Source organism: Poeciliopsis prolifica, unplaced genomic scaffold (genome assembly GCF_027474105.1).
Source record: "Poeciliopsis prolifica strain line A6 unplaced genomic scaffold, Auburn_PproV2 SCAFFOLD023, whole genome shotgun sequence".
NCBI classification, from domain to species: Eukaryota; Metazoa; Chordata; class Actinopteri; order Cyprinodontiformes; family Poeciliidae; genus Poeciliopsis; species Poeciliopsis prolifica.
The window spans coordinates 4,277,899-4,304,291 of NW_026562398.1; positions in this window are offsets into that span (position 1 = coordinate 4,277,899).

Sequence of the window (26,393 nt, forward strand, 5' to 3'; positions counted from 1 at the left end):
AGCGCAAAAACAAAAAGGTTTTATTTTATTTATTTATTTATTTTTTTTGCCTTTTCAGTTCTACTATCGTGTGAAAAAGACAAAACAAGGAGTGAATGCTGCAAGTCAATGACCCATTCCAATCTGCTTGGTTTATTTAAACAGCAAACCTTTTAAGCATATAGAAATAATGAACTGAATTTAATGCACCGATAAGGACAAATCCCATAGGGCACACTGCAGGGAGATGAGAATCGAGCGGAACTGCATAGGAAAGCAATGGCCAGGTTACCTGTGACCTAATAAAGTTTAGATTTCAGCTGTCTTTTTGAAATATTGTGATGTTACCTTAAAGCTGCACTATGTGACCTTTAAATCATTTTTTTTCTTACACATTTGTTAAAACTGATACTATGTAACAATGGAATGATCTGAGACAGAAAATCTGTGAAAACATATCAAGTTCCTCCACCTCCTCCCAGTTCTACTGTTGACATCTGCACCGATGACAGTTTAGCAAATATGTTATATATATATATATATATATATATATATATATATATATATATATATATATATATATATATATATATATATATATATATATATAATGTTGACACACAGAGATGTGGAGATACAAATGTCCGCAAACCAGAGGTTAAGTAAATTCTGAAAGAAGAGTAGCTTAAAACTCTTAACCTATTACTATATGTGGATTTACAAGTTATTACATCATTGAGCATACATAGATTTCTATTTTTATTTTACAAACTGGGAAAATGTGGGTTTTTCTCTACACTTGAGGTTAGATTTAAATAATTTAGAAATTTGATAAAGACCAGCTGACATCATGTTATACTACAGATACATACACACAAACACACATACATTTTATTTTATTTTTTTAAATATATATATATATACTAACCCCCAGGGATTTAAAGATGACTGTTTCTTTTTGCAATGACTGCAAAGCCTCTAAATGGTTTTCATTTCTGACTTATCTTTTTATCTTTACTGTGGTGGTTGAGATGGTAATGAAAACAGGCTGGATGTCTCACCACTTTGAATTTGAAAAAAGAAATCTGCATGGCAGTCGTATGAAACTGCGGCAGCATTTATGGATATTAACCCAATAAAGTACCCTCTTTAAATTCATGAGAATCAGCCAGTTTACTCCGTCTTTGCCCAGCCCCTCTCTACTACACCAATAATTTCATCAACTCCTTCACTAGCAGTGCAAATTCACTTTACAAGTAAAAGTTATCCACCCTGGACAGATTTTATATTTATGTGCCTGTATTATACATACTGGTAATGTGTCTTTTGGGGAAAAACATAGGGAAAAGTTCCTATTGTAAATGTTTCAAATTTCACAAGTGGTCTTATCACCATAAAATGTTCTATTGGTACTTTCTTTTACGTATTTTTAATACTACCCCAGTTCCATCACTTAAAGTTTCTAATAATGTATCCTTAGGTTAATAATGGGCATATGATAAACCATGTAACATTTCTGATTATGACAAATTGTCCCGAAGGTCAACTTTATTTGTGGACAAATATAATGAGGCTCAACGGCAACAGTAGCAAAACAAATATGTTTCTATGGCTTTTCCAGTGACTTTAACAATGAGCACCACCAGAGGCTGTAGCTCTCACTGCTAATTACAGCTGTGTGACATCTATGTGGGCAGTGAGGTTGCTAATGCTAAGAGACCCAGGGTGATGTTTTCCTTCTCTGTGAAATGATGTGTTAATGATAGGAGCAAACAAACACTACAAGTACAGGACAACTTTGTGCAAAGACTCAAGGTCGCGCATATGAATAATGCATGACAGCCAAAAATCATGACAATCAGAACCCAGTGAGTGGAGAATGTGTAGGAGAGATTGAGTACCGGGCTTTTTTAACAGCTGTACATATCTTGGAGGGAAAAAAAAAACACACACACACACACACACACATATAAAACCTGAACCGAGCACTGGGAAGTAGGAGGTTTTGCAGGTGTTTTGTGTGTGTAGGCGTGAGTGAATTGTGTGACAGGTTTACGGTGAACTTTAACAAACAGGTGTGGATGTCAGCATTTACTCAGTCGCAGCACATAAAGCAGGAAACAAACACATGTGTAGGAAGGCAGGCAATCATTGAAAGTGGGAATGAGGGAGAGAGAGATGCCAAATCACTGGGAGGGGAAAGGGAAGAGTTGATAGGATAATAACAAGATTTATGAGGCAGATAGTAAATACCAAACAAAGTATATAGTTTAGGAAATACAAACAAATGCTTTGTCTACACAATATTAAAATCATAAAATAGTAAACTGAATTAAAATTGAAAGTAAAATTGAAGTATGAGAGTATAAAAATTGCTTGGGTAGCATTTGCTTACCTAAACCGAAAATAAAAGTAAATTGAGAAAAAAAAAAGAAACAATCATATTTGGGGTGCACAGTGTCGAACTGCTAATTGCCTGGGAGCAAGAACATTCTGGGTTTGAGTCTGGCATGGGGTCTTTCTGCATGGAGTTTGAATGTCCCTTTTCATTTTTGGGTTCTATCTGGAGCCTCCAAAAACCTGACTGTTTGGTTAATTGGTCTTTAAATTGCCCTCCACTATGGGTGTGTATACAAGGCTGTGCATTTCTGTGCTGCCCTGGATTGGTGACCAGTCCAGGATGTACCCTGCCTCATCAGTGGCCTAACCACCACTGACGATAGACTGGACACCAGCTCCTCCCTAAACCTTATGAGAAACTGCAGGTATAGCCGATGGATGAATGCAAAGAAGAAAAGTTGACGCCAAACATGCAAGCCTTAAATTTTGATGTGAAGCAACAAATCTGCATTCCACCTCTATGATGGATCAGACCAGAACATCATCTACATTATGGGCAGTTCTCTCTGTTGCAGGTTCATAAATCATACTGAATCCATCCTGAGATGCATTTCACTTTAAATGTAAAGTATCACTTGCTACATTCTGTGACAAAAGGGGATTTTTGTAGGTCTGAACAGTTTTAACTGAGGTGGTGTTTCATATTTGAGATATCTTAATGAAATCGATTATAAATTGTACTTGTATTGAGCTTTATCTAGTCCACAGGATGAAAAAGCACTTTAATATACAGTACATTCAATCATTCACCCCCAGAAGATCCATCACAGGGACAAGCAGATCACCCCTCCGGTTCCCACCCCAAAAAAGGAGCAGAGGGGACCCCCGGGAGAACCAGCCCAACAGCAACAGAGCACAAACTCCAGGGTGTTCAGAGACGAGCCCACAGCAACAAATCCTGGCAGATGTGGCCAACCTAACCAGTCCCACACAGACACAAACATGTTCTCACCCTCATGCATGCAAATATAGATACTCACAGCGAACATAAAGTCAAATAAGAATAGACATACACTTGCACTTCCCATGTACGCTCTGTTCTTCCAGCCATAGAGGGGCAACCAGCACCCTGACCCATAAAATGGTCCCCTTCATTCGTTCCTCTTACTCATCTCAATTGTTGAGCATAGATGTTTTAAGACTTTCATTCATCAATTTTGTCAATCATATTGACCAGGTTTGTGAAGAGCAAAACTATCAGTTGTGACCGAACCACCTGAGCTTAGAATCTCTGCAGCTTCTGCATCGTTACCACATGGGATCCTGAATTGCTTGGCTCTTTAATGACCTCTTGTTAAGTTTGGATGGGTAGCTATCTCAAAGTAAATGTCATGTACTTTTTCTATTTTTGTATGATAGACTGAGAAGTATCTAGTAAGATCTTTAAAGTTCAAGTTTTATCACCTCACCTGATTTAAACTTTCTCATAACTTTATCCCTAAACGGTCAGGTGTGCCCCTAAAAATCCAAACATTCTTAAGTTTGTGCTATAAATGCAGTAAAATTCATGTTTTAGGTGAACAGTAGCATGGCATGTACTGCTGCCTGAACTCATAGAGAGGTTGATCCGGTAATACTGCCACATCCAAAAGTAAGTAAATAAATCAAAGGCAAAAGAATTTTGAGAAAATCTATAAATTACCAACCTAAAGTAACCTTGAAGGAAACACTCAGCAACTCATACCTCTGGCTTTTTAGTTTTCTTCTGACACAGACGATAGTTCACACAATAAAAACTGAATATCCATCGTTATTAACTTACCAGTGTGACTGTTGCACCAGCTGCTGGTTCAGGATGCCCCTGAATTGAAGAGAAGATCTTCACCTACAAAAGGTACTATTGCAACTTCACATTGCATCATGTTTCAAGGTTACTTTTACATTTCACTTGGAAGGCAGACAGCAAATCAATGTAGGCTGTATTATAATGATTTATATTTATAGTTACTAAGTAAGAGACATTTTTTCTTTTATTTTTCAAGACCTTAGATACTAAAGACATGTATTTGTAACACAAAAACTGCTGAAGTTGTGTTGTGGTACATAATATTAAAAGAAATAAATCAGTTAAGTCAAATAATAAAGGAAAACTGATAATAGGTTTATTGACTGGTCAAATTTTAATGCAATAAAACAGTTTTCATGTTAATCAGGGACAAAACTGCCATTACTTCTCAAATAAAAGCATCTGTTTTAAGGCAAATACTTGCTCATGAGGAATGGCAAAATGAAATGCAGCAGAAGCTTGAACAAAGTAGCGGGGCCATCAAAAGTCCTTGAATTTAGATTAACAGGTAATAAAATCCCTCTTTATGCCCTCATCATTTAGGGGGTATGCGAGAAGGGATGGTTTATAGTCACTGAACAGGTGGTTTATGGATGGAAACAGCAGAGCATCTGTTTAACCTGCGACAAGTATAAGGCGGCAAGCTGTGTCGGACCTTATTGCTTTCAATTTTCCCTTCAAACAGTCTTCTGGACTATTGTAACAAACAGATCAATATGGGTAAATAAAGACAGAATAGTCTGTGATATTATTCCAGTCAGTCACCAATAAGCACTGACACAAGCAGAACCTGCGCTATTTCTGCACCTGTTCACAGTCTGAGTCAATTCATTTTGAACAAAACATTTTTTCCACTTTAATTAGTCTGTCTTCTTTTCACACATGAATGGCTGTGAACATGCATCCATTCTGTAAATGTGCACATTTATGTGTATGTGGCCTGTTTCACACAGCCACTGCATTGAAAGCGTAATGAGATTTCTGGTTTAGCTAATCGCTTCTCTTTTTTAAATGTCAACAGAGGAAAACGCACACGCAAATCTGTGTTTAAGAACAGATCAAAAAGTGGCAGTAATCTCTAGCTTAGGACGCAGATCTTGGGGAAAAACTGGCACAGCTTTATATATGTGAGATGTATTCATTTCCCAAGTTAATTAGTGCAGCTCATGAGACAATGGGAAGCCTCAAGCAATGGAGCAACAAATTTTACAAAAATATATATTTTACATGTTCTCCCTATTTAGAACATTATGGATTTTTTTAGAAGTCATAGAAAAAAAATACAGGAGCATCTAGAAGTACTGAAAATACAAGCTTCTTACTTGTTCATTTTCTGCACCACAACATACGAAATGATGAATGAGAAGCGTATCCTTATTGTTTATGCTATTAGTATTGACACTTTCCACCATCTACTGCAATGACAGCTTTAGTCTTCTTCAATTTTCTATGTAGTACCAATTCACAACCAAATTCATCTCACAAAACTATTCAAAAAGCAAACAAGGTTTTATGTCTTCAGTGCATTTTAAATTGTAGCTTAAATCTAATTTGGAATGGAATTAAAGGCAATGTACCAAACACAAAGATGGGTATTTTTAAACTGTATTTCTTTCAAAGATTTTGTTGTCCCTCAGCTTCAACATCAAAAATATTACTTCATTTAGAAAGTCGCCTAATGTTGGGAAACCATTTAATGCCATTGTTCTTTTCCTCATTGTCTCCCAAGGGAAAATGTGGTCCACAACAGCAGGCAAAGACAGTCAAGGCATAACCCACACCAGTCAACACAATTAATAATAACAATGACCATATCAGCAAGAAAAACAACCGTTAATAAAAATGTGGATAAAGTTTATTAAGAGCTTTAATAAGACAAAAAATATATTTGTAGTGATTGCACCTTATAGCTGACAACCAGTTTAAGGTATAGTGCTGTGGGTTTTCAATTTTGTTTTCAGAGACAATGTAAAGACAGTCAAGATTCAGAGCGACTTTTGTGATCTGCATAAAAAGATGCAACCTGCACTGTCAGCAGGTCTTATAGGATTACAGAGAGATATTCCTATGGTTAAAATTACAAACGGCTGCACAGCCTTGTCTTAGCTATGAGTGTACATGCTGCATTTGTATTTGCAGCTGTAAATAACCAGTCTAGCTTTTTAATAAAAAAGGATAAGAATGAAAGAAGTGGTGTAATATTTTCATGCTGGAAGCTACACCTGGCTAGTTATTCTCTTACCCAGTGTCTATCTTGATAAAGACCACTTTATGTGCTTCCTAATGAGTCACTTGCTACCTTTTTAGCTGTTTCCCATGCAAATTATCCCCAATAACAAAGATGTTTATTCGCCTTATACCTTATGGTGTTGCTGTAAGGTAGTGGAAATTACAACAGAATGGATTGTTTTGGCTACTAATCATATGGAACAATCTATTTTTGAGGTAGCTGGACATGTCCCCTATGCCATTTTTATATATTTATTTATTTAGTCTTTGAGAGGTGCTATCCTGCCACTTTAAGATGCAGCCCTTCTTCAACACACTTGAATCAAATGGCCGAATTCCCTCATCAGCAGGTCATTTACAGGCCTGGTAAAGAACCATTCATTTGATTTAAGTGTGTTGGGAAAGGGCTGCATTGAAAAGCTGCTGGATTTCTTCACTGAAGTACTTGTCCTGGACACTCTTACATTAAATGTTAATCCAAAGTATATATGGTGTATATTGTATCAAGGGATGAGCTCTGGACTTTATGCATTTACATGGGGAGACAAAGTATTAATGAGAAAGTGCTAATGCTTTGAAAATTGCTGCATGACAGATGAAAGATGTATGTTGCTCTGGAATTACAGGCAAAGACACCTACCAGTTTTATGTTGAATGTTTTGGTTGCTTATGCTTTTACCAACCTAATAAGTCTGCATAATCATAGTTATTATATGTCCTTCTTTCCTACTGTCACATCTGCTTACCTTGCAATAATGTGTCCTGCCTAATATGTTCAGAAATAGAAACATATTCATGAAAGATTAACTACTGGCTTGTATCTGTTATGTTTCAACATAAAATGTCTGTGCAAATGTTGGTTTTGTCAAATTAAATGGTAATTTGGAGGGGTTGTGCGCACGTGTTCATGTGTTCATGTGCACATGTTCACGTGAACACGTACACGTGTAGATCTCATGCAAGTTTATCAATTTTATTGTAATGTAATGTAACACATAGAATCCACATTCGGTCAGTGAAATATTTGACAATACGAGACATAAGACCTGAGTATATGAACCAGTTATGGTTTTGGATAAAACTGCTGGGTTTGCCATCGTGTATGGGATGATTCAGAAAATGTAGCCTCTACACTATGAATCTGATGGAAGTTTAAATTGTTTTCATGAATCAGTGAAGCACAGACACATGAGGTTAGAAGTTCATTGTAAATGTGTCGAGATGTTGAGCGAGTTGGGCTGTACACTCCCAACAGAGAAAATGACAATTTAAAAATCTTTTCACTTAATACAAACAGCAACACTCATCATCGCTAACAGCAGTGAGAACTGCTATAGTCACTGCATTTTGCAGGTATATGCTGAATTCTGTTTGTATCAAGACACAACAGGACAAAGAGTAGAAGAGATGAAAGTAATAGAGTTTCTGAAAATGTTTCAGTTTTCCTTCTCACTTTTTCCCCCCTTTATTTTTTCAAAGACACTTGAGATTCACCAAACAACCGCTGTCAGCAAACAAAGCAAACAAATTACACAGTCAGTCCTCATTGTAACAAAGTAGTGATGGATGATTATGTGTCCTGAAAATGCTGTAAAAAATGTTCTCTTATACGCATTGTTGTTGCAAAGTATTTTAAGCTGTTCACTCTAAAACTATGCTGCAGACTATTTGTCATATTTCCCAGGCAGTGTAACATTCCACAATACATCAGCTTTGTAAAAGGAAAGCAAATAACTCATCACAATAGGCAAATTAATCATGCAAATAGTCTTCATTCTTCGAATAAAGAACATCTTTTGAAGTACGCATTTAAAGTGTGGACAGTGTTCAGATAATTAGCTGCTATTTAGTCACAAAATCCAATTAAGGAAAATCTATAACCCCTGGTCACAACTTTGTTTCTGCTCTCCTTTCTTTTTTTCAGCTGCCATAGATTCAAAGGCTATAATGAGGGATCAAAAATAGCTAATGGGCAGAAGCAGTAAAAGTTGAACATGAAAGTCTTGTGATCTCTCACATAACACATGAAACAACAACTTGTGAGATATAATAATCTAAGCACTTTCTCAATCAATAGATGCCCTGACTAATCGCATTCGTATGTTTCCAACAGACCATCAGTAGTGTGAGCGCCCTCCCTCTGTGTTTGGATTACACGGCATTAAACATCTGTGTCTCTTAAACTCTGCTGTTTGCCGTCTCTGAAGTATCTCAATTACAGCCGATGCTATCGGCTCCTAAGTGGACCCGGGCGATGTAGGTTGCAGGGCATTTGTTAAATGGGCCTTTGTCATAGAGTTTCAGGGTTAATGTGAAGTGTGAGCTAATCCAGTGGCCACTCAATAGCTTTAACAGTGCATGAAATCTGTTTTGTTGGTAAACCCTGTGCTTCAGGCCATATCTGAAATTGATCACTGTTCCCTCTGTTCATGGGGCTTTGGAGTAAGAAGGGACTATCGACAGACAAGGAGGGAATGAATGATGGTGGATTCTTTATGACATTAGAAAGTGGGAGAAAACACAAGATATCTGCTGAAAAATACTGTAATTTGTGCATTAACTACTAGCCACTACTTTGGTGTACATCTCTGCCATATTTGCTCATTCTTTACAAAACAGCTCAACTTAATTCAGGTCAGATGGAGGGCATTGGTCAACATCAATTTTCAAATCTTGCCACAGATTCCCAATTAGATTTAAGTGTTGGCTTTGATTTTGTCCAAACAGATTCACATGCTTTGATTTAACTCAACCCATTGAACCTGTGTTTGTATGTTTGGGGTTGCTGTCTATCGGACACCCCAGTCTAGAGTCTTTAGCAACCTCTAACATGTTTTGTTTTTACAGGACTTCCTAGTTCCTACTGCCATCCATCCTCCCATAAACTTTGACTACCACTTTTGGGTGAAGAACAAAAAGCAGAATAAACTAGTTCTACTAATGGCCTTATCACCATTTCACACAAGGTCCCTTCTGTGGAGCTCACAACAAAACATTTTCCTGCTGACATATTCCTTCACCAAAGTTTTCAATTGATGGTGTTTGTGAGGGATTTAAAGTTTGAAACTTTGTTTTACAATCTAACTTTTGCAAACTTCTCCAAAGCTTTATCCCTGACCTGTCTGCTGTGTTCCTCAGTTTTCATGAAGCTGCTTGTTCACTATTGTTCTCCGGAAAAGTCCCAGAGGCCTTCACAGAACAGCTGTACTTAGACAGAGAACTAATTACACCCAGTTGTACTAATTAGGTGACTTCTGAAAACACAAAAATCCAAACTAGCAGCTCCATGACAAACACTGCATCCTGAAATTTTATTAAAGCAACAATTTGAATATTTTATGTTACTAAAAAATGTTTATGCAATCCATCTAAATTTGTACAAAAAAAAAAAACACACGCTATTTGGGGGGGAAATATTGCACCAATTTGACTTCAACTATAGTCCAAGTACATTCAATGCTGTGGATGTGTGTAAACTAACATACAATGACAATACATGCTTCCAAATGTATGCTGATTTGGAAGCACAATACATAAAGTCCATATGTTTTTTTTTGTTTGTTTGTTTTGTTATCCCAGCCCTCATATAAACTCGCATTAGTGGAACTAAGAAAAACACCATGAAGTAATAATATTGGGAGCAAAAATGAGTTATTAGCTGCATACTTTAGTAGGATACATTAAATTTGTGTTAAGGACAAGAGTACCTTGAGTACCTTGTTTTTATTCACACACAGCATTTGTTTGTCACACCAATCATTCCCACTGGCATTCAATTTGATATTTTGCCAGTGGCCACCGAGGCAAATCCAACAGATGTTTCCAAGGCCAGTAGAGTGAAACAAGTAAACATTCATTTCATTGTTTTGTGATATTTTTGGCAGCTGTCAGGACTTTTAATGCCCTCTATTTAAAGCAATGCCTTTAGAAAACTTTTCTCACCTCGAGTGAATGGGCAGAGTAAAAAAAAAAAGTTTTAGTTCTGGGTTGCATGCACTTGCAGGGGGAAAAAAGCAGGTTAGTTCTCTATGACTGACAGCTGAAGGATCTACATCAGATCTTAAAGACCTGCCTGTCTCTGCAGCATTTCTCTGCACATGGCTGTCCTCTCATCTGTAATCGTCCATGTTTCTGACTATGATCAATCAGCGTCACCGTCCCCCCACCCCAAATCTCTGCAACTCTCTCCTCTAAAACTCTGTTGTGATCAGCCTCTGAGCGGATTGGCATGTATGTGGGGAGGGGGGAGCAGCTGCATGACTCCGTGACACATGACAAGTGCCTCAGCTCTGATCCGTTTTCTGTAAAGAATCATTAGCTTCAGAAAATGCAGCTGCGTCGTGCGGGGCTTTACAGCTCAATCGGTACAATTCATCTCCCTCCTGCTCTGGATTCTTCCTCAGAGCAGGAGGAGAGGCGGAGAGATGTTTTCCTTCACCGTCTCACACTTTCCATTACCGGTTTATTTATTTCATTCTTTAATGAGCTGACCTTAACGAGCACTGACAGCATGTCTGCCGTCTGGGCCGTCTCATCACTGTCACCGTGACGACCTCCTCCCAAGTGACAAACTTTGTGTCTAAATGGGGATGTGAGAGGCAGTTTGGCTATGTTTAACTAGCAGGGCACCTACACAGGCTGCCTTACCTCAGAGGCTGACTTCACATTTTCAGTTCTGCCTCTCATTTGTTCGTTTTTTTTTTTTTTTTCTCCTTAGTGGTTGATTGTGGAAAGATTTAGGATAGGAGATGCAAGCCATGTTGTCAAGCTGTCTGTTTCTCTGTCTGACACACTCTTAGAAGTTGAGTTGGTGCCACAAGAAGGGAGGAGGAGTGCTGCTGTGATGTTGAAGACAATCGCTCTGTTTGAGATCACCGTGTCATCCATCCTGCTGCTTGTAAAGACAATGTGACCCGTCTCTGCTCCCTCCGAGACACACTGGGCTTAATATGTGCAGCTCCACCCACTATCCAATCAGCAATGATGCTGAAGCAGGAGACAACTGCTGTAAATTTCTATATTGTCAAGAAACCTTGAGGCATTTTTTTTTCCTTTTGCCTTTAGGGTTCCAAAATCTGTTTAAGACATACTAGAATGGTTTTGCCTCTCTTTAGAAATGATGAAATCATTAATTGTGTAAACATAAACTGCACTGAACATTTCAGTGAATGCTAATGAATGATTTTTCTCATGATTTTTCTCATTTTCTTCACGCTGGTTAGGGCTGGACTCTGTTTTTAAGTTTTGCATTCATTTAGTGTGTAGCTCTTTCCTGAGTACAGCCAGACAGTGGACATGTTTTCATCTTATCTACATTTCTGAGTGCTACTTGCTTTAAATGACTAAGAGGTAGTTAGTCATTTAAACTTCTTGTTCGAACATGTTCTGTGACATATTTTACATTTGTAAAATATGACATATTTTACATTTGTAAAATATGACATATTTTACATTTGTAAAATATGACATATTTTACATTTGTAAAATATGACATATTTTACATTTGTAAAATATGACATATTTTACATTTGTAAAATATGACATATTTTACATTTGTAAAATATGTTACAGAAGGGTATTTGTTTTTGAGGCATTTTCATAGCAGAAAAGGCAGAAGCCTACATTTAAAAAAACTGAAGTAATGTTTAGATAATTTGTTAAAAAAACTAAAATAAAAACCCTCTGTGTAAATCAGCAGGTTTTTGTGTCCATGCTGCTAAAATTTATTTTTCATTTTACCACAGTTTTTGACACTGTGAAAAAAAGAAAAAGAAAAATCACAATTTCAGTAACATCTTCTGCATCGAGGCTCAAGTGAAGGTAATGATGTGAATAGCAATTCTGTCTTAAATAATTAATTCAGCCAGAAGCCAACTAACTTAGTACAAGGCTACAATCTGACCAAGATTGGCTATGATTTACTCTCCAGTGAGTATTAATATAGTGTGTCATATCCAAAATAGTCAGTATAATGCTAGAATAATAATGTTTATCTCAAATGTGTTTTAAGGACTTATGAGCTGGAGTGCAGTCAAAAAGTTTTTAAAGAGAGATTAATGGGGGCCAGTGACGATCTTGAGTTGTGACACCAAAGTTAAAAAAAAGAAAAAACATTAGAAAAGTGAGTAACAGCATGGAAATCTAAGACTGACAAACAAAAATACATAAAACATTTGCATTTGCAATGTGCTTCATGACAGGGACAGTCACATAAATAAACACTTGGGTACCTTTGTTTTAAAATGTGGTGTTTATTGGTGCTTTCACTGAACAAACATTGGAAAAAATATTAAAACTATCAATCCTGACAATGTGGACAATTTTGGGAGGTTTTAAACATCAGTTGGAATTTATCAAAACAATGATGAATTATCAAGAAATTTATCATGATAAATTATAAACTAAAAATGCTCACCCCAACTGAGTAGTACGTTACATTAATTTTCTTGATGATCATGGGACTAATACAAGTATTTTCATGTCTAAAAGAATACTTGAATAGAGTGGACCTGACATCTACTTTTGTAACTATCTATTGTGATACATTTCCAACTGTTTTTAATAGTCTTTAAATCATTGGAACATCAGAAGAGGGATTTTGTTTTGGGGGAATTATTGTCAGATGGACTTTGTGAACTGCAGCCTTGCCCTATTGACAGACCCAGTCATCACTGCACAGCCAAGGCCCATCAGTGATGAGGAATGCCCACAGCAAAATCTCCACAGGGCCAGTCATGGTTTAATGCTCCTGTTCCTGAAGCTCCGTCAAACTAAAAAAGTGCCAAGATTACATTCAAGCCTGTTCCTTACTGCCATGTAGAAAATATGTCCAGTGGGGTCTAAATGTCATTGCAGCAATGTTGCAGGAAACTTCAACTTTCATCCTCATATCAGTACATATTAAAAAATTTATTTATATATATATATGTTCTAAATAGTTTCAGCTTAATAGCAGCTGTTGTACCTGCAGCTGCTTTTCTGTGCATCCTTGTCAGCAAAACTTCTGGAGTGGATTAGCTTTAATCCACTGCTATTATGTCCACAATAGTTTCATTAAATACCTCGGCATATTGTGACAAAAATATGTTTTTTATTTAATGAAACCAGAGAGGATATGCCAGGAGGGTAAAGTGAAGAAAACCTGAAATGAGTGCGAGTCAGCACATCTTACCCTAATAACATGCTTAACAGGCTTATTAAGCCCAACAAACTATTTTACTCTGTAAGGTATTATTTAGGATTAATTAAGCAATATGAATGGAAAAATAAAAGCCATAAGTATATTCAAATGATTGCTATGAATAAGAGCATTATAGCTTTGGTGTACTCTGAGTCCATAGTCCTTCTCTCCACTGTTCTGCTGTATTAACATTTTCATGCTTTTAGCATAGTCTTGTGAAGTCTATGTAGCAGCAAAAGCCTACTGCAAATTTCAACAAAACACCAAATTAAGGACATGTATAACAAAATAGGTTAAAACTAAGTTAAAATGAAAGAAATAGAAAAGTATATATACATGCTGTCTTCATGATGCAATATACTTCATGAAGCGCACCAGTCTCTCCTGCAGCAAAACATAACCTGATACACAACCCTACGCTTCATAGTTCAGTTTCAGATGGCATTCTGAAGTTTGCAAGCTTCCTGTTTTGCCGATGTGAGATGATGCACCGTCACATTAGAAAACTGGGCTTACCAGTAGAAAGCTTATAAATGAGGCAGCAAACTGAGGTACATAACTTCACTGAACTTCAAAATAAGTAAATAAATAACCAAACTAAAGTGCTGCAATAACAGGAAAATGTGGAGATATGAACCTAAAATTCAGAGCTAAGCATTTGTTTTGCTAACATGACTAAAAGGAAACTGATCTAATAAAGATGAACTGTAAGTGTAACTGGTGTATACTATTAATGTTCTTTACTGATAACCTTGTCTAATACAGTCCGTTAACCTTGATGTGTTCTGCGTTGAGTTCAGTTGAAGAAGGGAGTCAGACCACAGGAGTTGCTGGATGTTTGTTAATGCAGGTTGCTGGCAGAGGCCTGCACAAATGGATATAAAAATGTCCTTTAACATGCAGCTCTTCCATTCACAGGAGTCGGAATTCCTCTCTTCTCAGGCAGCCTAGTGCCAACTAACAGTAGTACAGTACTATTGTTCTCTGAAATAGTAAAAAAAGTAGATTTCTTATCAAATAAAAAATACTCTGAAATAATTACATATTCCAGATATTTTGTCCTTAATACAACCAGCTTAAATATTGTAGAACAAAAGAACCAAATATGCCCTTTAACATGCACCTCTTCCATTCATGAATGTATTAAAAATAAATAAATGTTCACAGCTTCATGTACTTCCAATTATTTTACATATTTCATAAAATGCGAGCTGAACCAAAAGCAAAGAAAGTTTCCTACCTCTTCTCAGGCAGCCTAGCATCAACTGTGAGTAGTACAGGACTGATGTCAGAAGACGCTCTCTTAAAGTAACAGTACGGGTACAAGTGTTTATAAAAATAGGTAAAATAATAAAACTCTTAAAATATATTTTTTAAAAAGGTTTAATCTTATAGTAAAAAATAAAAGCACATTTCTAAAATTGTTACATGAGTTTAGGACTAAACACATTGAGTGAGCTATAACTTACTCAGAGGTAAATGAGTAAATGAAATCAGACATTTGGGAGAAGCAGTAGACTGAGTAAATGAAACAAGGGAACAAACAAGAGAATGAAGCCAGAAACATGACCCAAGCTGTAAATATTGATTAAAACAAACAAAACCAGAGGATGACATAATGATCAGCAAAAATCTTAATTGCATTTTACATAAAGCTAAGTGCAACTCTTTAGGGATAAATGGCACCACGTAGACATATGTGTTCAGAACACAAGTTTTACATTCATGTTTTACAATCGCAAGCATTTCTGAGTTTTACAATCCAGATTACAATACATGCACAACATTACAGCAATTTCACTCTGTGATTTTGCCATGTTGAATTTAAATGTACGAAACAAGTTACAGGTGCATGAATAATTCAGATTACTAAAATAAGCCTGCATTATTTATATTCTGCTTTGAAATTTTTTTTTTTTTTTTTTTTTTTAAATCAGTGTTAAAAGAAAAGCAAATGCCGCAGCACAAAACGTCTCAATGTCTTTCCTGTTTGCACGTAGTACTTTGTTTCTGATGACGGGAAGAATGATAAGGGAAGCAGTGGGCTACTTTGAACTTGTAACTTGACTCATTTTCTCTCAAGTGACACATTATGCTACACTTGCAAAACTGTGCCTCGCTTGTGATGCATAGTAATGCTTGTCATTTTACAGCAGCAGTGAACAGTGCTTTGTGTGAAGTCGTCTCGAAGGACAATCATGAATGAAAACTATGCGCAGAGAAAAAAACTCAGAAAACCTCCATCTTCACTGTAATAAATTCCAGTTAATGATGAAATAAAAACAATTTGTTAAATGGGTCCATAAACAGTTAGCTGCATAACGTTTAATATGCTCTGATCACCAAACTGATAACAGAATGCAAAGCAGACCACCAGTTGATGATTAAGCACATGAGACTAACTAAATGTTAAAATGTGCCAGATAGAAAATGTCTGCAAATGTATCCAAATATTTCTTCATAAGAAAGAAAATAATGAGACATTTCACCAATCAGTAGTAGCTTTTTCATAATACATTTGAACTGTTTTTTTTTTTTTTTTTTTTTTGTAGCTGAGGAATGGCATAACTACTTTTATTTGGTAACAAAAATGTGTCAGAGTTTAAATCAGTGTAGATTTTATTCAACCTACTCAGGAGTAAAAAAAAGACAAACGATATATTGGAAGTCAATCCACAAGCCTAATGTTAGCCCAATTTACAAAACGTGATTTTCGTCTTGCGACAACTTTTCTTTTGAATTTAGCCATATTTAGCAAACTGGTTAAGACAATGAGGCATAGACTAAGAACCATTAAGAAACACTGAAATTATGTAAATTCACTTTTACATATGTGTATGTACTTGGGATATGGTTTTGTATAATTTTGATCTTGCTTTTGAATTCTGTAAACTATCTCCTATGATCAGCTCGCCTTGAAAAAGAAATGGTTGAAATGCAGAAGTAAAAAGGAATTAATTTACATGATGATATAAGAAGAAATTCCAGCTCAAATTATAATTTACTCTTTCCTCAGAGTGGCATTCCTGTACAAGTAAATCACTGTAACAAGGTAAACAGTATAAATCAACCTTAAATTTGTCTCATTTTAATGCAGCTTTTAAGGTTATTAAATATCTAGTTCACGGCATTGGTTGTAGTGCACAACTGCATGCATATTTATATTTCAAGCTAACAAAATCAGTCATAGTGATTAATCTAAATACATTTTTTAAACAACTGACATCAGATAGACATACATATTAATCTATGTATACATATATAGATGTGAATTAAATCAACCACTTTAAACACACTCTAGGATGTGAATTTATCCTTTATTGCTTTATTCTTGTATTGCCTCATCGAGGGACTTTCTTGGTAAATGAGGACATGAAATCACTTAATATAATTGTCTGGTTTAGCTATGAACCTTTCAAAGTTTCACTGTAATCACTGCTTTTATGTTGGCAGGGCATGTCAGTGGTAAATGTTGCTCTGACAAGAGGAAAAAGCAAGAAGCATACACTTAAGATTAATTTTATTCCTCTCCAGCAACCATTCATCTAAACACCCTAACGTACAAGAAAAAAGGAAATTATGAGAAATACAGATGTCAAAGCTTTCTATTTTATTCCACGAAACTCCTACGTGTGGCATCGAGGGTGTTTTTGAGAGAAGGCACAGCATTGTAATGACAAAATTAAACATATAAGATGCGCAATTTAAACTCAAAGCAAGATTTTAGAAATCAAGAGGTTCTTTGGGATCAGGTTTGAAGGTCATTAAAAAAGGACAGTATTTTTTTTCTCTGACAAAAAACAATGGAGATTATTGGAAGAGTCAAAATCTCAGATAAATCTGGTCTTTGACTCTGAACATATGCAAAAAGTACTTAATTTTCCTTCTATTTTATGTAGAGATCTATCACATAAAATCCCAGTAAAGTACATTGAAGATGGTGGTTGTATGTGCCTAAATTCTGACTATATTTGGATTTTTTCTTTAACCGTGGTTGAAAACTTGAATTTGTTACTGTATATCAAGCAAGCATTTCTGAGTATGAATCAAATAGTCATATATTTGATAGAGTTGCAGTAACTGAAATGTATGAGTAAAGCTAACAAGAAAGGAACAACAGTAAAAATTGGATCTGCTGGAATACAAGCTTCTCTTTGAAGATGGTCTCTGGCCACCAAGCTCCTTGTAAGATATGGATGGACAGGTGCATGCTGGGAGACTCTATAGCTTTCCATTGCGAAGAATGCTGTGAGCTTTGTCCCTGTGCTGGGACTCATGCTGTTTGCCCTTGATACAAGCAGATCGGTTTGAGACTGCTGCGATTGTTTGAGAAAATAAGAAATACAAGGAAAAGTCTATTACTGACTCCCTTTACCTCAACCTTTAACATTACCTCTGCTTTCATAAATCTGGAGAAAATAGAGAAATGCAAGCACAGAAAAACAGGATGAGAAACTGCAACTTTATATGGGCTGTCTTAAGTGAAACAGCCCAGTAATTTTTGATGCATTAAACTAAAGGGTACTTCACATAAAAATGTAATCAAATCAAGATGGTGATTAATGTGGCTTTAAATGGTACTGGATTCGATGTTTGTTGCATAATTGTGAGAGTAAGGCTTCTGTATAGCCAGCTCAGTTTGTAACACTATTTCAGGATTTGAATTTTGCATTCCCAGCATTTTTTCAGTAAACGAGCATCAAATTATATCAATCTTGTTCAAGACTCTGGTGTCTCTGAAGCACTGTTTTTTGAGGTGTGACTTGAATAAAACTCAAAGAAACTGCAAAGTTGAACACTGCATGGTTTAGATACTGCATGGTTAAAGAGCAAAAACCTTACTGCTTTTGCTCTTTAAGTTAGGTAATTTATCAAGAATAAAAATTATGCTGTTTTGAGATGTTTCTTAACCAAAAAGAGAAAAAGAGGGGTAACTCTGGGTTAAAAGAGAGCAGAACATGAGATAATGTCTCCCATCTCAAGGTTTTAAATTGGTAGTTAACAGAACACCCTGTAGCTTTAAATTTTATGTTTATAAAAACTGCAGCACTTTTTTAAACATGCTCAGTCACAGCATTTCAGGCATGATTGCTTACATGTCAGGGGGAGGGGGGGGGTTGTTCTCCAAAAAGCATATTTCAAGCAATAGCGCGTTACCTATGCTGCAGAACATGCCACACAGATTATCTCTCAAAAAATTTAAATTATTATTAACCTAAGGGATGAAATGTTAGAAACTTTTCTTTGTACTTTTGGGAGGCCTGTTTCGCCATTGACTTTGGGATCTCTTTTGTGGTGAGTAGCTTCCATTTAAGTCTGATCTTCTGTGGCTTGCCATCAACTTAAACATATCCTGATGCGTCTGAGCCTAAAGAGGATGAAATTAAACTCAGTTCCATGCCAACTACACTCCCAAATGAAGCTTCAAAACCTGGAACACTCCCCCATTCTTTTAGCATGACAATGCTGCAGTCAAATCTCTCAACACAAGAAAAAAGCTGCCTCTAACAAAACCAGGGTTTCATGAGACCTCCAGTTCACTGATTCAAGTTTCAGTAACATTAGGTTCAGTCTCAAGTCTCACAATGCCAGCCCTAAAGCCCCAAACTCATCACATGCAGACAAGCAAGGTATTTACAATGAATTTCCAGACCCGAGTTGTCAGTATTTCAGCATTTTGTCCCCTGGGTATTTGTAGACCAAGACAAATGACAGCAAACCAATACTGTCATAGACTTATTTTAGTCCCTAAACATCTGCAGAAATAAAAATGCATAAACACACTTACTTTTAATTGATTTCAGCTCCTCATTTATGTTTCTGTTGGATAAATTAATAGTGAACGTAGTAACCCTCTGTTAGATGCAACACTTCAACATGCCACACAAAACTGAGCGAGTTGTGCATTAGTAAATACCCAAGGAACTTTTTTAATTTTACAGCCAAATGATGAATTATGCAGGTGCAATGAAAACACATCTCCTTACCAGTCTGCAGCTAAACTTGTAAAACTGCTATGTGAACAATGTGATGGAATGCGGACAAATCTAAACAAATAATGTTTTATCCAACGTCTGAGTCAATCACAGTCTACTGGCCCTCTAGATTATACACAACAATCAAGTATCTAAAATCAAATACTAATAACTTTTTCTTAGTTATTTTCTTAGTTAATTTACACTTTCAAAAATCTTTGCTCTAATACATCATTGAAGTTTGTCTTCTACTTTTAGACAAAGTATAAATACAATCTAATGTGGGTGAGGTTATTCAGACAAGTAGAAATGGATGCCATTACTTACAACAGCAAATCTAAGCATCCCACTGAAGCATTCCCATACATATTTATTTTGCTTCTTCGTCACAGGTAAATTCAGATCTAAGAATAAATATTTCTCAAGGAAGTCAATCACCTTTGAGAGTTTTCATGCTTAAAAAAGCTGTTGAAGGGTGTGTTGGATCATCTTGCATAGATTTAAGTCTAGACCTTGAATGAGTCGCTCAAAAACTTTAATTTAGTTTCTTTAAATCCTTTAGTGACAGACCTCCTGGTGTGTTTTGGATTGTTGTGAGAACAGACCTTCCAAAAATTTCCACTTTATCTCAGCAGTTTACAAAATATTTTCCCCAATGTCTTATGAATCATAAAGATACTTTGTGATGAATTGACGGGTAAGAGCCTTTGACTAAAGTGTTTTACACTCTAGTTCTAAATCTAACTAGAAATTTTAAAAAATATGTTCAGCTTTATTTAAATAATATTTTAGATTTGAGATTACATGAGGTCAGTTCTTGTATAAGAAACATTATTAATGAAGGAAAAAAATCAAAATTATACCAAAGGAAATCTGAAAAAAATACTTTCAGTTGAGCAAAAACTGTTGGTTATTTCACTTTTATGCTGAAACTTTTTTTTTTCCTTTTTAAAAATGCAAATGACTACTCCACTAAAAACATGAGTGTTTTTAACTTTATAATCACTCCTTACTCTTGAAACATTAGTGATGACCTTAAAGCTTCGCCTTGCTTTTCCCTGAAATCCATTAGGTAATTAACATCAATTCTGAGGCACATTTTAGGAAAAGGTTGTAATTTACTTCCAAATGTCTCTCTAATGTTAGATTTTTTTTTCTTGCGTTTGGCCTCCTGAGAGTTTATAAGCAAATATATTCTTTGAATAAATCAAAAAGGAGGACAATAACAAACCACAGAGAGATTCAGGCTGAATATATTACATTAAGCTTTATCAGTTGAAAACACAACAAATTGGAAAAATACACAAAAATATATTATTCTGAGATCAGTGATGTTGAAGTCAAAATCCACTCTGATGCAATCAATTTATAGTACAGCAGGGTTTTAGCCTGTTAATTAAAAGCTGCCTGTATTGCTGTTAAAATCTCTGGAATGCAGTTAAAGGTGGCTTACCTTTCTGGTATCGTGGATGATGTAATTTGCTTCTCCGTTTTAGAGTTTCAAAAGCCACTTGAAAGCTCCTGCACAATACAAATTATAAATGTATATATTTTGTTTGAATTTTCATAAATGAACAGTCATTTTCACACTGCCTGGGCAAAACATTATCACAACTGAATTGCTAAGTTTGTCTTCAAACAAATGTAATCTGTCAGTACAAGATGTACAAGTCCAGCAGTTGGAAATGTATTTTTTTTAAAAGAGTGTGACAGAAGGATGGATAACTAGAACTTTCGTCTTCAAACTGAACGTTTTAGCAAAAGTCAGGATGGATACATATGTCATGTTTGCATATTTTGTACCTCAGAGGTTTGGTTAGATAATCATCTTCCTTTTTTTGTTTATACCAGCCTACTAGAGTGAGGCGGTTTCCTCATACTGATGCATTTGCTGTGGTAACAAACACTCTGGCAGGAGGAAAAACACAACCATTCAGAGGAGACTACAATCTTTTCTGATAAATTCATTTTCTGTCTGAATTTGATTGTCAGCTCTCTATAGCGTTTGAGTCAACTGATGATTCACACTTTGATGATTCACACAAATTTTACGGAACTTTTATTGGTCGTCAATGTTAAAGGCCGTAATTAGAATTTGAGCCTGAAAACCTTAAAACCTTATAAATAAATACATTCTAAGGTCCTTTTATTGTTCTTTTTAGCACATGAGTGGTTAGATTTTTTTTCATTCATTAAAAAGAAACTCTTCACCTCTTTTGAAAGAATTATGGGCAACACAAAACTGAAGACCATAACCACACAATACATGACACAGAAATGACATAATGTCCTCTATCAGAACAAGATGTTTGATTTTGTCCAAACATCTTTTGTCCAAGATTCATAATCTTACTCTCAAAAATACATAATCTTATTCTCAAAACTCCTTTATCCAAATTAAGTTTCTGCATCTGTCCACATAAAATGTAAAAATGTTGGTCAGAACAGGAGCAGAAATTATGACTACCTATCAAAATCTCTGGTTTGTGAATTACAGTTGTCAATATTTGTCATTCATTGGTATCATGAACTGCAGTCAGTCTGGGCTCACTGCAAAATATCATCAGGACTGTCAGGTTTCAAAGTTGCTGTCTGTCAGACAACATTTCTCCTGAATTCTACCTCATTGGAAAAACTGGCAGAAAGATTATCACTTTATGAACTTAAATTGGAGCTGGAGGCTTTGGCATCACCACTTTTGCCTTTTGTGGCAACTTTGTTATCCAGGGATACCAGAGTTTGATGTAGCATACATGACGTCATTCCCCGGTGATGCCAATTTGTTCAGTACTGAAACATTGAACTCTTTCTGCACGTCTCCTTGAGGAGTTGGCCCTTCAGCTCCCAAATGGCTCTTCATTTAATCTTTACTTAATTTAAAATTTTTATCTTTTTTTTAAGTTTTTCAAAAATGTCCAGTTTAGCAGTGTCTTGGTAGATGACAAGTCAAGTTTGTTGTTGTTCCTGCTATGACTGTTGTTTTCATTTAACAAAGACTACACATGACTTTGTAGTCTGCAATATCATTAAAAAAAACAATCGGAAGCAGCTTATTTTTTGTTCTTTGCTCATTACTTCACTTTTTTACTCCAGTACTGCCAAACCTAACTCCTCATCTCTGTCGCTATGTGTACTTCGCCTGTACCAGGTCTCACTGTTCCAAATCAATACCATCCTGAACTTTCATATAAGTTATAGGATGACATTTTCTATATTGGTATAAATCTCCATTTCAGATATGAAACATAATCTATGACAAACTGCAACCGAGAAGCGCAAAGGAAAAGTTTATTTATAATAAATATACTATGGCCTTTAGAAGACCTGACAATGAAAAGTACCTGAGTCCACGCAGCTTAAAATGTTGTGTCCGTCTCCTGTATTGCAAGGTAATTTAAAAACGGTATATTACATTTTCTATTTCAGCAACTATACTACTATGTCATTTACCCCATGCGGGATCCAAAGTGAGTAGATTCACTTTAATATCATCTCATCATGCTCTATATGCACCTAAGTGTCTCTGCAACACTTGCTGCGACTGCAGAACACTCTCCCACCTTCTTCATGGTGAGTGTAGAGTAAGCGCATTTCATCTTGCAGTGGCACTGGGTCACCTTGCAGATGCAGCTGAGGTATTAAGAGATTAGGGACAGCAGCTAACCCTGTTGACGGTTCTGGTCCACAGTGTGCAGCTGCCTGCCCGGACTTTAATTGGCTCTGGTGGCAGCAAGTGCCCTGCCGTTACCGAGCCGATTGCTGGTTTGGGGTCAGCCCCAAACTGCTTCTTCTTGTCATCCTTCCTGTCAGCTTGAAGGTCAGCGTGGCAGGAAGACTGGGTCTCACCTGCTTACTACAGGGCATGAACAGGTGTACCACAGTGACATGTGGATGAGAGGGGAGCTTTCAAAGTAGACGGGAGGACATAAAAAGAACGTGTAAAAGTTTGGATGCGTAACACACTTTCCTAATCCAAGAGTATAGATCTGTTGGGGAGATCAATATGTTTTAGGACTAGCAAAGTGTTTTCTCCAAGTTGCATAGATCATAAAGTTAAGAAATATAGATACAGCTGAAATGAGCTGTAGCACATATCGTCAGAAATAAAACCACAAGACTTACCAATTAAAATATAAAAAAGTTACTTTAAATCCATGTTAGAGTTTGAGCCTGAGGCAATGACAGAAGAAGGAAATGTGGGGGGGAAAAAAGAACATTTCAGATGATTCACACTTTTATAGGCAAGAGACCTCAGTGAGATAATAGAGAAAAGGAAAGGGGAAGGACAAAACAGAGAGAGTGAGTGAGGAGGAGAACCATAGCGAAAAGATTTAAGGGAACATTTTTTTCATTGCCGCTGAATAAAACTGTGCATCTTGTAAAGAAAAGTAATTAAACTTTCCTTCAAGACATCTCTCATCACTTACTGAACTTACCCAACTGTTCCTCTTGCCAGACATAGATAGGCAGTGAAGCTGGAGGGGTTTTGCCTAAATAAGATACAGTGTTTTTTCTTCTAAGTCGAGGCCATTTCAAGCTGTGCTGATTAAAACGTTGTAGCATTATGCTGTGCTTGCATTCCCTGCTTCTACAGCAACTCTGATTTGAAAGCAAGGACAAACATGGTTCTTACAAATTAGCTCACCCCTATGTCTTGCCAACACTGAATATGTAGTTGGTCTTTTAATTTCTGTTTTGATCTGTTCTAAAGCCGCACATATCGCTTTGAATAATCTGAATAAATAGCTTTGGACTATATTTCGGATTTGCCGCCATTCTTAAAAGATGCATTGTGTATGATGTTAACAGTTAAAATCGCTTGATTCCTTTGAAGGAATAGTTGTGTCTTGATTTTAAGTCAAAATATGAATTTATATTAAAAAAAAATTAAATACACTTTGGAGAGAAAGTTGAGGATAATCTTTATTGAAATTTGTTTGTAATTAGTCATTTACTTTATTTTACTTGGAGTTTTTTATGAAAGACAAATGCAAAAGAAGACAATTATTCAGTGAATGTACAGTGTGTTATATGAACTTATATTCAGCCCCTTTGAGTAAATATATTTCAGAACCATCTTTAACCATCGTGACAACCACACAAAGTTTTTTCCTTTTTTTATGTAAAATAGCAGAAGTTCACTCAGATAAGATAAAAAATGTGAACAAACATAAACTCTCGTCTCATCTCTTTTACTTCATCCAACAGATTTTCTCCAAATTAAACTCTGACCAGCTCCCACTCCCTGCTTGTCATGGCTGTTGAGAGCGAGACTCTTGTGTAGGCAACAACTACAGACACTAAGAAAAGACTGCAGTAATAACTAGAGAGGCAACATGACCAAGTAATTAGCTTGTGACCAGAGTTAGTTGATTTCCTGTAAATTGCCAGTCAGAAACTAAAAATGTTTGCTTTATTAAATTAAAAACTCCTCTTTTTTACATAAAGATGTGTTTTAAAAAAAGAATTAAAAAGTTGTAAGAAGCCATTTAAAATGTTGAGGTATGTCTGAAATTTCTGTGTTAAAGTAATAATCTAGTTCATTAAAAAATATACACACCCAGACCTCCATTATAGTAATTCTAGTTCAACTAATTGTGCTAATTGATTGCATCAGTTGGTGAAAATTCCTCAATCTGTCAAAGATCTCAATTTTCTGTTTTCAAATAACCATAGAACTATTTTTCAGCAACTCACACAAAAGTACTGGTAATAATAAAAACATTGAATCCTCACTTCAGGAAGGGCAAGGATATAATTGCTGCTACTTTATCTTCTGAAACAGAGAAAGTGAAATTGGCTAAAAAAATCTTTTTATAAAGGTCCAAGTTTAATAAAACAATCTAAAAAAATAATCCAAAACTAATAAAACCAATGAGAGGTTATTACAACTTCCGCATTAAATAATTACTCAAGTTGGGTTCTATCCAGTTTCTGTGTAAATTTTATATTTTCATTAGTAGTTTAGAGATCACTGAATGACTTCACATTTTCAGAACAGTACATCTGTGAGAGGTTGTGAATATAAGCCTGATAGTTCACTCGGATTCTCCTCTTCTGATTTTTTAAAGTACATAAGATGTTTTTGATTGCTAAAACTTCAAAGTACTGAAAACTTATTTATTTGAAGTATCTTTTGCTCATTATCTTAACTGCTTAACCTCCCTCACTCATTTGGTTTCTCTATGCTGGGTTGAATATTATTCCAGTATTTAACATTTTGAAGTACAACCTGAACAGGTGGCCAGTATCATTAAAAACACTATCAAAAGAATTTTAACTAGATATTATTTCAATATAAAAAATGTACCTAAAAGAGGCGCTCCTTCATAGGCGTCACAGTTTGTGAAATAATTTAGATTTGTCAGCTCTCTTACTCTGCCTTGCGTAGCTTATTAGAAGCAAAGGATACAGGGGAAGTTTTGAAGTTTGACACTCAGCCATCACCATATCACCCATCAACAGTTTAGGAAATGAATTAAACATTAACATGTTGAAACTGTCAATTTTTTGACACATTATTAAATTATTGAAATGAAAACTGACATTCCATGAGTATCTTAAGCAGTTTCAACGTAAACAACCTGTTCTACTTTAAATGTCCCTGAGCCCATTAAATTTCTCTTTCAGTGCTGGGTACCTTTCATAAAAATAAATAAGCTCACTGCTGTCTACTGCATGTACTGAGTCAATATAAATGTCTGATTTTTATCCAGGAAGTGTCTTCATTACTAAAAATATCTCATCCTAAGCAGTGAGCATTGAAACCACAGATAAAAATATAATATGGCACATGCAACATCTGTACAACATAAAACATTTTAGAGCAAGACATTGCTATGTT